A 15,722-nucleotide genomic window follows, 5' to 3' on the forward strand; every position below is an offset into this window, starting at 1 on the left:
TTGATTTACTAGAAATCCATACAGTTTTAAGGGAGATATATGAGACTAAAGGGGACAGAGTTTGTTCAAAATGAAAAAGGTTTCTGGGTCCCCAATTTTCCATGGGCAGGAAGCAGGTTGAAAAAGCTATTTATCTGAAAACGGGCTGTTCCTAGCGAAAAGGATAGGACCTCTTAGAGAGTGGAGCAAAGAGCCCAGAGGGCAAAACCAAGAGTCAAGGAGAGCAACGGACTAGGAAACCACTTCCAGTTAGCAAAACTGGGCCCTAATCAGGACAATTCCCTGCTCTTAGAGTAAAGAGATCTAAAAACATTCACCAGCCGGGCGCGTCCTGTAATCCCAGCACTTTGAGAGGCCAAGGCGGGCAGATCACCTGAGTTCAGGAGTCCGAGACCAGCCTGGCCAACATGGTGAAACCCCATCTCTACTAATAATACAGAAAAATTAGCTGGGCGTCGTGGCGCATGCCTGTAATCCCCAGCTACTCGAGAGGCTGAGGCAGAAGACTCGCTTGAACCTGGGAGGGTTGCAGTGAGCCAAGATTACACCATTGCACTCCAGCCTGGGCAACAAGGGTGAAACTCCATCTAAATTTAAAAAAAAAAAAAAAATGCACCCAGCTGGATTTCAGAATTGTCATGGACCAGTGACTGCTGTGAGTCTCCGAATGGGAATGTCCACAGTGGTTGTCTGGTCCTTCTAGTGCCATAGTATGTTTAGGGGCAGAATGGTGCAGATTCTTTTCTTTTCTTTCTTTTATTTTTTTATTTTTTTATTTTTGAGACAGAGTGTTGCTCCATCACCCAGGCTGGAGTGCAGTGGCATGATATGGGCTCACTGCAACCTCCACCTTCCAGGTTCAAATGATTCTCCTTCCTCAGCCTCCTGAGTAGCAGGGATTACAGGTGCCTGCCCACCACATCCAGCCAATTTTTTGTATTTTAAGTAGAGATGGGGTTTCACCATGTTGGTCAGGCTGGTCTCGAGCTCCTGACCTCAAGCAATCTGCCTGCCTCGGCCTCCCAAAGTACTGGAATTACAGGCATGAGCCACCGCACCCTGGTGCAGATTCCTGTGAACTAAAAATACAAGTTCTCGTCACCATTCTGACTCTAAACCTACTATGGTACTTTTTACGATTTACTAGAGGAGCCTCATCCAGATCTGGATCTAATACTAAAGACCACATCCTGGACTTCAAGGCCTGATGCCCTAATGGGATAAGCTTTTGGGGAATAAGTATTGCCCATGAAAGAAGGACGTGATTTATTATGGCCAGAGGTGGACTTTTGTAGATTATTTGCAAAGATAGGTAGAATAATTTCTCCCATTCCTACATGCATGTCCATTTGCAGTATGACTTTGCTGTGTAGAGACGGGGTTTCACTACGTTGGTGAAAACCTCTACATCAAGAGGTAGAGTCTGTTTGCCTATGCTTTGAGGCTGAGGGGTCCTGCAGCGGATTGTGGCTAAGGTGACACTGTGCAATACCCGAGTCTAGGCTTCAAGAGGCCAGACCTTCTGTGTGTGTCTTCTTGGAATGCCACCACCTTGTGAAAAGCCCAGACTGGCTGGCCTCCTTGAGGATAAGAGACCAGATACAGAGAGAGACAGCCTTGACAGACAGCACCAAATGCCAGACATGTGAGTGAGGCCACTGAAAGCCATTGTCCCAGCCGGCCCACCAACTGACCCAGGCAAGACAGGCAGAACTGTTCAGCTGAGCCCAACCCAAATTGCTGACCCACAGAGGTATGAGTAAATAAAAATGGTTGTTGTGGCCGGGCGCAGTGGCTCACACCTATATTCCCAGCTCTTTGGGCGGCCAAGGAAGGAGAATGGATTGAGCTCAGGAGGTCAAGGCTGCGGTGAGAGCTCTGATTGCACCACAGCACTCCAGCCTGGGAGACAGAGTAAGCTGCTGTCTCAGCCCAGCACGGTGGCTCACGCCTGTAATCCCAGCATTTTGGGAGGCTGAGGCGGGTGGATCACAAAGTCAGGAGTTCAAGACCAGCCTGGCCAAGATGGTGAAACCCCGTCTCTACTAAAAATACAAAAATTAGCCAGGTGCAGTGGCAGGCACCTGGAATCCCAGTTACTCAGGAGGCTGAGTCAGGAGAGTCGCTTGAACCCGGGGAGCCGAGGTTGCAATGAGCTGAGATTACGCCACTGCACTCCAGCCTGGGTGACAGAGTAAGACTCCGTCTCAAAAAAAAAAAAAAAAAAAAAGAAGATGCTGTCTCAAAAAAAAAGTTGTTGTTTGAAGCCATTACATTTTATGGTTGATTTGTTACACAGTAGTAGATTAGTAGATAACTGATATTAGAGGGAAATGTTTATCACAACAGTAAAAGATTTTTTTCTCACCTTCCTTTAAAATAGTTTCTGGCTCACTATGAAGTAGGTGAAGTTAGGAGGAGCTGGGCCTGGTGGCAGGGCACTTGCTGTGCGCTGGTGTGGGGTTTGAGTTTCCTGCCTCTCCCTGGGGGAGGGAGGGAGGACTATGTGCACGTGTAGCTCTCCATTAAGTTTTTAGTTTTTTTGAGGCTTGGGACTTCCTCAATAGTGGGCAAGGGTAAGAACAACAACTTGAGTGCTTATTAGCATCAGACCCCATGCCAACTGTTCGACTTGGATCATCTAGTTTAACAACGGGTCCTATTGTACCTATTTTCAGTCAAGGTAACTGAGCCTTCAGGAGGTTATTTTGCTGGAATTCAAACCTAGTCTCATTCCAGAGGCCTTAACCACGGTGCTAGAGCCCCTGTTTTACTGGGAACAGCAATACACGTATGGGGGCAAATAGGGAACTGGGGTGGGCTTCAGAGGTGATGAAGGTTGAATACGGAAAAAACGTTCAGACAGTTCTTAGCTTAGCTCTCCTCTTTTCTCCAGACTCTCGTACCCCCAACCTGGTTATTTCATTAGTTTTCTGCAGCTATGGCATCTTTGCAAATTGCTTCTAAAGGCTCACTTCCAGTTTAGAAACTCCGGGAATCCCTGTTATAACTACCAGGTAAAGAGAATACAAGTCGGCCTGAATTGTGGAAGGGAAGACAAATGCTTGTTTATTTCTCCAGCATAACCTCCTCACCAGCTGCTTGTCAGGTATTTGGTTGTTTTGCTCTTTGCCAGCTTACCAATGACTAGAAAGCCTCTTTCTTTCATTAGCAGCTATTAAAATCACAATGTGAATACAGAATTGCGAACAAAAGCAGAGCCCTGGGTACATGTACTGTGGCAAACTCTACAAGCCTCTTGTGCTGGCAGGCTTTATTTTAAAGAAACGTGATGTAGGGTATAGCTGGTGTGTCTGGCCATGCTCTGGATCAAGTTCAAGTTCTCTGATTTATAGCCCCTGGGGAGAGTAGCAAGAGAAAAATAAATAAGAGGAGGAAGTTTCATAATAGAATTAAAATAAATAGGAAAAAAGTAAAAATTAGGAAATAGACAAAAAGAAGATTATGTTAGAAAAATAAGGAAGATGAGAGCAGAAGGGATTCATTTAAAGAAAAAAGTAAAATAAATGAGAGAAAATATGGAATGTTAGAAGGTGAGGGAAGGAGGCAGAAAGATTAGGTTTTATTTTATTTATGTTATCGTTATTATTATTTTGAGACAGAATCTTGCTGTGTTGCCTAGGATGAAGTACAGTGGCGCAATCTCGGCTCACTGCAACCTCCACCTCCTGGGTTCAAGTGATTCTCCTGCCTCGGCCTCCCTACTAGGGATTACAGGTACCTGCCACCACGCCCGGCTAATTTTTGTATTTTTAGTAGAGACAGCGTTTTGCTATGTTGGCCAAGCTGGCCTCAAACTCCTCACCTCAGGTGATCCACCCACCTTGGCCTCCCAAAGTCTGGGATTACAGGCGCGAGCCACTACGCCTGGCCAGATTAGGTTTTAGAAATGAGACAATGATGGCCATTCTAACTGGTGTGAGATGGTATCTCACTGTGGTTTTGATTTGCATTTCTCTGATGGCCAGTGATGAGGAGCATTTCTTCATGTGTTTTTTGGCTGCATAAATGTCTTCTTTTGAGAAGTGTCTGTTCATGTCCTCTGCCCACTTTTTGATGGGGTTGTTTGTTTTTTTCTTGTAAATTTGTTTGAGTTCATTGTAAATTCTGGATATTAGCCCTTTGTCAGATGAGTAGGTTGCAAAAATTTTCTCCCATTCTGTAGGTTGCCTGTTCACTCTGATGATAGTTTCTTTTGCTGTGCAGAAGCTCTTTAGTTTAATGAGATCCCATTTGTCGATATTGGCTTTTGTTGCCATTGCTTTTGGTGTTTTAGACATGAAGTCCTTGCCCACGCCTATGTCCTGAATGGTATTACCTAGGTTTTCTTGTAGGATTTTAATGGTTTTAGGTCTAACATATAAGTCTTTAATCCATCTTGAATTAATTTTTGTATAAGGTGTAAGGAAGGGATCCAGTTGCAGCTTTCTACATATGGCTAGCCAGTTTTCCCAGCACCATTTATTAAATAGGGAATCCTTTCCCCATTTCTTGTTTTTGTCAGGTTTGTCAAAGATCAGATAGTTGTAGCTATGTGGCATCATTTCTGAGGGCTCTGTTCTGTTCCATTGATCTATGTCTCTGTTGTGGTACCAGTACCATGCTGTTTTGGTTACTGTAGCCTTGTAGTATAGTTTAAAGTCAGGTAGCGTGATGCCTCCAGCTTTGTTCTTTTGGCTTAGGATTGACTTGGTGATGCGGGCTCTTTTTTGGTTCCATATGAACTTTAAAGTAGTTTTTTCCAATTCTGTGAAGAAAGTCATTGGTAGCTTGATGGGGATGGCATTGAATCTATAAATTACCTTGGGCAGTATGGCCATTTTCACGATATTGATTCTTCCAACCCATGAGCATGGAATGTTCTTCCATTTGTTTGTATCCTCTTTTATTTCATTGAGCAGTGGTTTGTAGTTCTCCTTGAAGAGGTCCTTCACATCCCTTGTAAGTTGGATTCCTAGGTATTTTATTCTCTTTGAAGCAATTGTGAATGGGAGTTCACTCATGATTTGGCTCTCTGTTTGTCTGTTATTGGTGTACAAGAATGCTTGTGATTTTTGTACATTAATTTTGTATCCTGAGACTTTGCTGAAGTTGCTAATCAGCTTAAGGAGATTTTGGGCTGAGACAATGGGGTTTTCTAGATATACAATCATGTCATCTGCAAACAGGGACAATTTGACTTCCTCTTTTCCTAATTGAATACCCTTTATTTCCTTCTCCTGCCTGATTGCTCTGGCCATAACTTCCAGCACTATGTTGAATAGGAGCGGTGAGAGAGGGCATCCCTGTCTTGTGCCAGTTTTCAGAGGGAATACTTCCAGTTTTTGCCCATTCAGTATGATATTGGCTGTGGGTTTTTTGTAGATAGCTCTTATTATTTTGAGATACGTCCCATCAATACCTAATTTATTGAGAGTTTTTAGCATGAAGGGTTGTTGAATTTTGTCAAAGGCCTTTTCTGCGGTGCTGGAGAGGATGTGGAGAAATAGGAACACTTTTACACTGTTGGTGGGACTGTAAACTAGTTCAACCATTGTGGAAGTCAGTGTGGCGATTCCTCAGGGATCTAGAACTAGAAATACCATTTGACCCAGCCATCCCATTACTGGGTATATACCCAAAGGACTATAAATCATGCTGCTATAAAGACACATGCACACGTATGTTTATTGCGGCACTATTCACAATAGCAAAGAGTTGGAACCAACCCAAATGTCCAACAACGATAGACTGGATTAAGAAAATGTGGCACATATACACCATGGAATACTATGCAGCCATAAAAAATGATGAGTTCGTGTCCTTTGTAGGGACATGGATGAAACTGGAAAACATCATTCTCAGTAAACTATCGCAAGGACAAAAAACCAAACACTGCATGTTCTCACTCATAGGTGGGAATTGAACAATGAGAACTCATGAACACAGGAAGGGGAACATCATGCTCCGGGGACTGTTGTGGGGTGGGGGGAGGGGGGAGGGACAGCATTAGGAGATACACCTAATGCTAAATGACGAGTTAATGGGTGCAGGAAATCAACATGGCACATGGATACATATGTAACAAACCTGCACATTGTGCACATGTACCCTAAAACCCTAAAGTATAATAAAAAAAAAAAAAGAAAAAAAAAAAAAAAGAAATGAGACAATGAAAATACGTATTTGTTTTGTTTTCTTTTAGAGATGGGGATCTCACTATGTTCCCTAGGCTGGAGTGCAGTGACCATTCACAGGCTCAATCATATCTCACTGCAGCTCAAACTCCTGAGCTCAAGCAATCCTCCTGCCTCAGCCTCCCAGGTAGCTGGAGACAATAGGCAGACACGCACCACCAGGCACAGGTATTGATTAGAGGGTCTCATATGTTATGAAAATACATATTTTTTAAAACCCTGTTCTCCACATTCCTCTCGCCTACCACAAGGCACAAGGCTAAATGGAAATACGGTGGGATCCCTGTGGAATCAGCGTCCCCACCCCAACATTCACACACACGTGCATTCACACATGGAATGATGGTCAGAAGGTCAGGGATGCTAGACTCTGTGCAGGCCTACTTTCTGTTCTATCATTCTCTGGCTCTCCCTTTTCTCTCCAAAAGACCTGTAGCCTCCCAGGTCACCTTAGCAAAGGGCAGACATGCTGGTCTGTGCTGAGTGCTGGTCTGATGCTGTCATCTCCCAAACATTTTCATAAGATAGCAAGTTAGGGACCAGTGTGTTCAAAGGAAGGATTTAATCTATTTACAGATTCATATCAGTGGGTGGCCAACTGAGTCTGAATCTTGATAGAGGACAGGAAAACAAGAAGGCTGCCTTGCTTAATCAAAGGTTTTCAATATCCATTTGAAAAATACATGGAATTTTGAGGAAAATCCCAACTGTTTTCAGAGGAGTCTGGTGCTCCATTCTAAGTTCCACATGACCAATAATTAACACACTGTTTACTTGGGGTTTTACTTCTTTGAGGCTTAGAACCAATGAGAGAAGATTCCACAATAGCTTCAAAGGACCTTTTAACAAATACTTTCTGGTAGTTTAAGAAGCTATTTTTGTCTTTCTCCTTGAAAAAAAAAAAAAAAAAGCCAGCGTCTTTTCCCAAAATGAATGAAAAAAGAAGAGTTACATACTAAAAGAACTATATTCTAAATTAGAGCACTAAATACCAGTTCTTTCATCTTCCAACCTTCAACTTTGGCAAAATTTATGTGTATTTGTATGTATATGTGTGTGTATATATATACCTATTTCTCCCCTCATGAAATGGGGTCTCACTATGTTGCCCAGGCTGAGCTCAAACTCTTGGGCTGACGCAATCCTCCCTCCTCAGCCTCCCAAAGTGCTGGGATTACAGGTGTAAGCCAGTGCACTATATACTTATAATTGAAGTATAACTTGCAAGATACTGAAGATAACTCTTTACAACTTTCCAATGTCCAGAAATCACAGCTGACAAAATATGAAACACCAATGAAAAACAAACAACCATCTTGGTGTCTTTATTTTCTCTACCACACCACCATCATCCCCCCACCCCCATCGATAATCCTGGCTTCACTACAATGGGACAAAGCAAAGGAACTGGGCTTTGAATGAGATTCTGTCTTTGTAATGAGAGCAAATAGAGAACCGCCACCACCATCTGGGTGCTACCCAGAGTCAGAGCACAGGTGCTTATGTGATGTCTAGGTTCCCATTGGCCTTCAGCAAACACCAGCACATTCATCACCATAGCCAGGTAAGCAAAGGAAGTGGAACCATTATGATCCTCTTTTCCACAGGTGGAAAACAGAAATCAGAGTGGTAAGGAGCTGTGTCAAAAGTCACACACACAGCCAGAAACCCAAACTGGTGGCAGTGATACAGATAGCTGTGGATCTGTCACCCCAGGGCACCTGGCACTGAAATGAACAGTTGGGAGCAGCACTAAACTCTCCTGATAGGTTATAGCAGGGTCTATGCCTTGGTCCTCACTGCCTACTCCATTTCCTCAACAATGAGGCAGTACGACCTCAAAGTGTCCCTTTAACTCAAAAGTACAGGAAAAGAAGGACACTGGCATTTTCCTGCAAGACTTTTAAACTTTCCCATGCTGTATGGAACAAATGTTTTGTGTAATTTTCCAGTGGCCTTGATGAAAGATGTTATGTAATTCAATATAATTGTAGCATGAAGAAATGAAAGGCCATGCCAGGCTTATCAAATGTTTGGACCCAGTTAAAGATCCAGAAACATTAAGCATTCAAGACACGGCCAGCTTATTTCTGTGGAGTCTGTTCCTTCAGGGTCTCTCCTCCTTTGCTTGGCACCCAAGTCCTCTTATAATCTGTCCCTGATCTACCATTCTCATTGTTCCAGCCTGTTTGCACATATCGTTTACTCCAGCCAGCCTGCTGGCATAAGCTCATTGCCAAGGCTCCTGTGCAGCCTTCCCACTCCAGTTCCATCTCTCTCCCACATTTCCTGCTTACCCAAATCCAAACCCTTCATAATCCAGTGGACACACTGCTTCTTGGAAAAGACTTCCTTCACCACCCCAGTCCTCTGAGCTCCAAACTTGTTCCAGTTCAAGTCAGTCTACTGGTTTGTAAATCATTCAGGAAGCTTTTTTTGTGTGTGAGACAGAGTCTCACTCCATCACCCAGGATGGAGTGCAGTGGCGCAGTCTCAGCTCACTGCAACCTCCACCTCCTGGGTTTAAGTGATTCTCTGCCTCAGCCTCTCAAGTAGCTGGGATTACAGTTATGTGCCACTACGCCCAGCTAATTTTTTGTATTTTTAGTAGACACAGGGTTTTGCCATGTTGGCCAGGCTGGTTTCGAACTCCTGGCCTCAAGTGATCCTTCCACCCCACAAAGTGCTAGGATTACAGGTATGAGCCACTGTGCCTGCCCCAGGAAGCCTTTTTTTGCCAGCCTGTACCCTGCATACATCCTTGGCCTCTCAGAACCCCCTTCCTCCTTCATATGAACATCGTGGTCCCTACCTCAATGGAGTTTGTAAAGATGAAGTGAGAAGGCTCACGTTAAGTGCCTAGCAGTGTCTGGAACATTGGCGGGCTCCCCAGAAATGCATTTCCCCATCCCCTGTGCCAGGTACAACACTAGGCACTTGAGGGGGCAGCTGGGGAAAGAGTTACTAGTATGTGCAATGGACACTGTAGAGTGGTAACAGGTGTTCCCATGTGCCTTTGAGCAAGTTTTTGCATTTCTCTCTCACCCACTTTTCCCATCCTGAAAATGGGCTGATGACAGTATCTACATCACAGCCTATGTGATAAGCTTAAAAGAGCTAATGCCTGCCTGCCTGCCTGCCTGCCTGCCTGCCTGCCTGCCTTCCTTCCTTCCTTCCTTCCTTCCTTCCTTCCTTCCTTCCTTTCTTTCTTTCTTTCTTTCTTTTTCTTTCTTTCCCCTCTCTGGCCCAGGCTACAATCTACTCGGCTTGCTGCTGCCCCCGCCGCAGACTGCCTGGGACTGCCGGCGCGCGCCACCGCTGCCTGCCTTTTCTCCTTTGGATGCAGGCACGCGTTCGCCATCTTGGCCACGCTGGTCGCCAGCTCCTGACGCCGAGTGCTCTGCCCGCCTCAGCCTCCCGAGGTGCTGGGACTACAGACGGAGTCTCGCTCACCCAGTGCTCGGTGTTGCCCGGGCTGGAGGGCGGTGGTGTGGTCTGGCCTCGCGGCAGCCTCTACCCCCCGGCCGCCTGCCTTGGCCTGCCAGGGTGCTGGGATTGCAGCCCCTGCCCGGCCGCCGCCCCATCTGGAAGGTGGGGAGCGCCTCTGCCCGGCCGCCCCGTCAGGGAGGTGAGGAGCACCTCTGCCTGGCCGCCCCGTCTGGGAAGTGAGGAGCACCTCTGCCCGACCGCCCCGTCTGGGAAGTGAGGAGCACCTCTGCCCGGCCACCCACCGTATGGGAAGTGAGGAGCGCCTCTGCCCGGCCGCCCCGTCTGGGAAGTGAGGAGCGCCTCTGCCCGGCCGCCCCGTCTGGGAAGTGAGGAGTGCCTCTGCCCGGCCACCCACCGTCTGGGAAGTGAGGAGCGCCTCTGCCCGGCCACCCACCGTCTGGGAAGTGAGGAGCGCCTCTGCCCGGCCACCCACCGTCTGGGAAGTGAGGAGCGCCTCTGCCCGGCCACCCACCGTCTGGGAAGTGAGGAGCGCCTCTGCCCGGCCGCCCGGTCTGGGAAGTGAGGAGCGCCTCTGCCCGGCCACCCACCGTCTGGGAAGTGAGGAGCGCCTCTGCCCGGCCACCCATCGTCTGGGAAGTGAGGAGCGCCTCTGCCCCGCCACCCTGTCTGGGAAGTGAGGAGCGCCTCTGCCCGGCCGCCCCATCTGGGAAGTGAGGAGCGCCTCTGCCCGGCCGCCCCGTCCGGGAAGAAATGAGGAGCGCCTCTGCCCGGGCGCCCCATCCGGGAAGAAGTGAGGAGCGCCTCTGCACAGCCACCCATCGTCTGGGAAGTGAGGAGCGCCTCTGCCCGGCCACCCACCGTCTGGGAAGTGAGGAGCGCCTCTGCCCGGCCGCCCCGTCCGGGAAGAAGTGAGGAGCGCCTCTGCCCGGCCTCCCATCGTCTGGGAGGTGAGGAGCGCCTCTGCCCGGCTGCCCCGTCCGGGAGGAAGTGAGGAGCGCCTCTGCCCGGCCGCCCCGTCCGGGAAGAAGTGAGGAGCGCCTCTGCCCGGCCGCCCTGTCTGGGAAGTGAGGAGCGCCTCTGCCCGGCCGCCCCGTCCGGGAAGAAATGAGGAGCGCCTCTGCCCGGGCGCCCCATCCGGGAAGAAGTGAGGAGCGCCTCTGCACAGCCACCCATCGTCTGGGAAGTGAGGAGCGCCTCTGCCCGGCCACCCACCGTCTGGGAAGTGAGGAGCGCCTCTGCCCGGCCGCCCCGTCCGGGAGGAAGTGAGGAGCGCCTCTGCCCGGCCGCCCCGTCCGGGAAGAAGTGAGGAGCGCCTCTGCCCGGCCGCCCCGTACGGGAAGAAGTGAGGAGCGCCTCTGCCCGGCCGCCCCGTCTGGGAAGTGAGGAGCGCCTCTGCCCGGCCGCCCCGTCCGGGAAGAAATGAGGAGCGCCTCTGCCCGGGCGCCCCATCCGGGAAGAAGTGAGGAGCGCCTCTGCACAGCCACCCATCGTCTGGGAAGTGAGGAGCGCCTCTGCCCGGCCACCCACCGTCTGGGAAGTGAGGAGCGCCTCTGCCCGGCCGCCCCATCCGGGGAGAAGTGAGGAGCGCCTCTGCCCGGCCGCCCCGTCCGGGAAGAAGTGAGGAGCGCCTCTGCCCGGCCGCCCTGTCGGGAAGAAGTGAGGAGCGCCTCTGCCCGGCCGCCCCGTCTGGGAGGTGAGGAGCGCCTCTGCCCGGCCACCCATCGTATGGGAGGTGAGGAGCGCCTCTGCCCGGCCACCCATCGTCTGGGAGGTGAGGAGCGCCTCTGCCCAGCCACCCATCGTCTGGAAAGTGAGGAGGGCCTCTGCCCGGCTGCCCCATCTGGGAAGTGAGGAGTGCCTCTGCCCGGACACCCATCGTCTGGGAGGTGAGGAGCGCCTCTGCCCGGCCGCCCATCGTCTGGGAAGTGAGGAGCGCCTCTGCCCGGCCACCCATCGTCTGGGAAGTGGGGAGCGCCTCTGCCCGACCACCCATCGTCTGGGAAGTGAGGAGCGCCTCTGCCCGGCCACCTATCGTCTGGGAAGAAGTGAGGATCGTCTCTGCCTGGCCGCCCCGTCTGGGAAGTGAGGAGCCCCTCTGCCCGGCCGCCCCGTGACTGGGTAGAAGTGAGGAGCTCCTCTGCCTGGCCGCTCCGTCTGGGAGGTCTACCACGGAGGCCAGAAGCAATGTGGGGGCTGGACGTGGTGGCTCACGCCTGTGGTCCCGGCACTCTGGGGGGCGAGGCGGGTTGATCACTTCGGGCTAGGAGTTCGAGACCAGTCTGGCCAACTTGGCGAAACATGAAGAATACAACAGACAAACCAACCAACCAACTCAATGACAACAAAACAGGTCTACCCTGGAGTCATACTCTAATTTTTTCTATTTTCCTCCCTTTCTGATCCTTTATCCCACTTTCTTTTTCTTCCTCTTCCTTCTCCCTCTTCTTTGTCAAATAGAGGATTGAGTTATTATCACTGATCCATATAAAGTCCCTCTCTCATTTATTTTAACTCCCAGCCCCATTTCTATTCCCCGACTTCCCATGTGCAACCTTCCTAATATGTTTGATACGCATCTTTTTGTTTGTATGTATTTTTAGAAAATGTTTATTGTTTTTGTATGCAAAAAAAATTAATAAAAAAAAAAAAAAGAGCTAATGCCTATGAAGCACTGAGAATGGTGCCTGGGCCAAAGTGAGTCTTCAGGAAGCCTCAGCAATAATGCAGATGTGTGCAGAGGACTTATCATGAGCAAGACAGATGTGGTTTCTGTCTTCAGGGAGTGAGTGGAAGAGATAAGACACAAATACGTTTGCTCTACAATACAACTCATTTGGCATTTGACATATGTTATCTTGAGTTGTTAGCTATCTATTTACATGTATGTCTTGTCCCCCTATCAAGATGGTAAATTTATTGAGGGAGGAGGGCCTGGATCCAATTCTGCTAGGTCCCCTGCACTGACCAGAGTGTCTTGTGTATAGATATCCAATACTATTTATTGCTAATTACCTAAAGGATTGATCTTGCCGCTGCCATAAAAACTTTATTATGAAGATCCTATTCATTGATGGGGTTCTGTGGCTTTCTTGGTGTGATCAGATTCATATGTGAAAAATTAATGTTTAACCACCGTCCTGTGGACACCAGCGTCCCCAAGTCTCTGCTACACATAAATTTGTCATCATTCTGGTTAAAATGCATCAAACCCAGACACAACCCACAGCTAAAACTATCTCTGAGTCCCCTGAAATGCATTGTTCCATGAAATAATAATAATGATACTTTATCTCATTTAACCCCGACAATATTCTATAAGGCAAGTACTATTACCATCCCCATTATATAAATGGGGAAACCAAGGCATGGAGAGCTGAGGCTGTTTGCCCAAAGCCACAGGTGAGTGATGGAGCTGAGATTTGAACCCAGGTAGTCTGACAGGAGGTGGAAGCATGTAACTGCTATGCCAGTCTGCCTGATTTGGTGACAAAAAGACAGCCTGGTCTCTTCTAACAAGAAAGCAGAGACATAAAAGAACTGGTAACATGGCACAGTCCTCCCTGCACGCCCCCAGGGGAAGATTTTAATGGCAGAGACTTCTTTCTCCACAGCCATGGTGAGACAGACAACCCTGGCCCCCAGGGGGCCATTTTTTCATGGGATTTGTGGCAACTGTGCTGTTCATGCTGGCGTGGGGAACACTGGCTCAGTCTCTCATCAAAGGCTCCCACCCGGGACCCTCACTCATGGCTCCCCACCCAGGGGTCCCACCTAGGGTTAAACCTAGGGGTTCCTCCTCTAGAGCAAGGACACTGAGCCATTTTTCTCCTCCTTCCCGTTGTACTGTCTCTTGTTGGTGATTTTTTTTTTTTTTAATTTATGATTTTCGGCCCAGCCGGTTGTTAGCCTGCTGTGTTTGGAAAAGGTAGATGATTAAACCTCCTGGCCAGGTGTAAATGCAACCTTTGTCATCTGGAGGCTGGGAGAATTACCTTGTTGAGCTGCAACCTCCCTGTGGCTCCACACTTTCTGCTTCAAGCAGAACCTCTCCCAGGCTAAGGTCTACAAGGCTTAGGCCTACCATTGGATTGCCTTGCTCTGAGTGAGCCCAGCCCAGAAGCCAGAGATTACAGATGTATCCACATGGCCACAAAAGCTCTGAACAGACCCTAAAATTTGGAGGTGGAGAATCAAGCACCTGTCTCTCTCTCTCTTTCTCCTTCTCAAGGGAATTTTTACTAGGTAAATAATAAAAACATGTAATCATTGACTAGGCCTTTAAACCTGAACTGAAGTTACGTTTGCATTTCTGTTGCCTATAGAGATTCCCACTAGTCCCTTACTCTGCCTCAATAGCCACCTCTCAGAGTCCACTTGTCCACTTGGCTACTGGGATGTCATTTCCATGTTCAGCCCCAGGGAGCTACAGCCATGCAGAGAAGTGAGAACGAGCCCCAAGGTCGCAGCTCGAGGAGGTCACTTAGAGAAATGGGTTTACAAGCCCCTTCTCTTAAGGAAGCCCTACAGTTGGCCACAAACCCTGACCACAGGTCTGTGAGAGGGAGAGGCCAAGCCAGGACTGACTCCCTGTGCTGTGAAATTGGGAACCCAGAGGATGAGATGTTCTGGATCTGCATGGAAGGCTTCAGCAGCCCAGTGTCCTGGAGAATCAGCCAGAAGCCTTGTGTTGACTTTGTAAGGCTGAGTTCTCACCAATAGACTCATGCTCCAGGAAGGCTATTTCTGAACAAACAGCATGCAGCAAGTGAGCTCTCCGTGCCTGTTCCCAAAGCACTGAGCTTGGCCCCTGCTCAAGGTGAGCTGAAGGCAGCAAAACCTGTTCTCAAGTTGCTTTCGTTGGTCAAAGTCCTTTTCTAGGTGTTGGGTGGCTCTTGTTGAATTTTGGTGCCATTTGGGAAGATATGTAAAAATCCACCTGAGCCTTCTCTGTAGGCAGTGAATAAATGTTTGTCAAAGACCAAATGACTAACTCAATAAGTCAATTAGCGTGTGTGTAGTGAGCGTCTCCCCCCGCCCCTGAGCCCAGCCCTAAATAACACACTGTTAGAGGCTCACAGACACCCCAGCAGCAGTAGCAAATTGGGAGGTGGGGGGACAAAACTAACATCCCTAGGATCATTCAAAAACAACCCTATGCTAAACGACTAAATTTGCTTTAACTTTGACCCATTTTGCTCCTTGCAATGTATGTGGCAGATGACATGGCTCTGTGAAGTTTTCAAAGGCTTTTGGCTGAAAGCAACACCATTTTAACCAGCAAGAGGATAGAGACATGCCCAGCAATGGCAGGCTCATTGAATATGCAAGCAAAGAAGGAGACTTCAGCCTGGGTTGGAGTCCTTTCATGGATGGCAGGATGCAGATTAAGTGGCAGATTAAGTGAGGAGGAGAAAGGTTTACCTCAGCCAGTGCAGGAATGCAGGGTCGGGAAGAGACTGGGGACTGGAGACAGCTCCAAAAACTGCATTGAGGGGTTTACTTTTGGGTGCAGTGAGAAATAAGTATGCCGAGTCAAAAGGAAGAACCCCCTGCAGGGCCTCAAGGTCACTCACGTTTCTCTAACTGAGGATGGGCATCCCTGAAGAGGTGCATTTGGAAGACTGGACCACACAGGACCATCTGCAGAACCCATCGCAGAGGAGCCGGATCAGCCCGGGAGATGGAACTTGATGGACAGCGGAAAGGAAGAGTCAATCTTAGAGATATTTGGAAGAAGCAAAAGATAGAATGTGTGACAGGCAGGATGTTGGAGCCAGTGGCAAGAGAACAGGGGAAGCTGCCCTGACTATCCTGAGAGATATGAGGCAGGATAAACAAAACCAGGATAGATGGGAAGGGACAACCATAAGCAGAAGCGGCACTTCATCGGAGGCTACTGAACTCAGAGCTGGGTGTCCTCTGAGCAGCCAGAATTCCCAGGCCCTTCTTTCTCTTTTGTTTTTTAAATCTTTCTTTTTTATGTATTTATTTATTTATTTATTTTGCGGGCGGGGGGCACTTTCCAATAAAAAGCAGAAAGCCTGCTAGACAAATTCGAGAAGAGCGGTAACACTC

General features: G+C 48.7%; 1 non-coding gene across 1 annotated transcript; it reads right to left on the reverse strand.

Annotated features, from left to right (window-relative positions):
• Nucleotides 1–15,658: 15,658 nt before the first annotated feature.
• On the reverse strand, nucleotides 15,659–15,722 carry LOC129461476 (U7 small nuclear RNA). The gene has a single exon (XR_008650565.1). It is a non-coding gene; the product is annotated as a U7 small nuclear RNA (small nuclear RNA).

The sequence above is a fragment of the Symphalangus syndactylus genome, chromosome 1 (assembly GCF_028878055.3).
Source record: "Symphalangus syndactylus isolate Jambi chromosome 1, NHGRI_mSymSyn1-v2.1_pri, whole genome shotgun sequence".
Lineage (NCBI taxonomy): Eukaryota > Metazoa > Chordata > Mammalia > Primates > Hylobatidae > Symphalangus > Symphalangus syndactylus.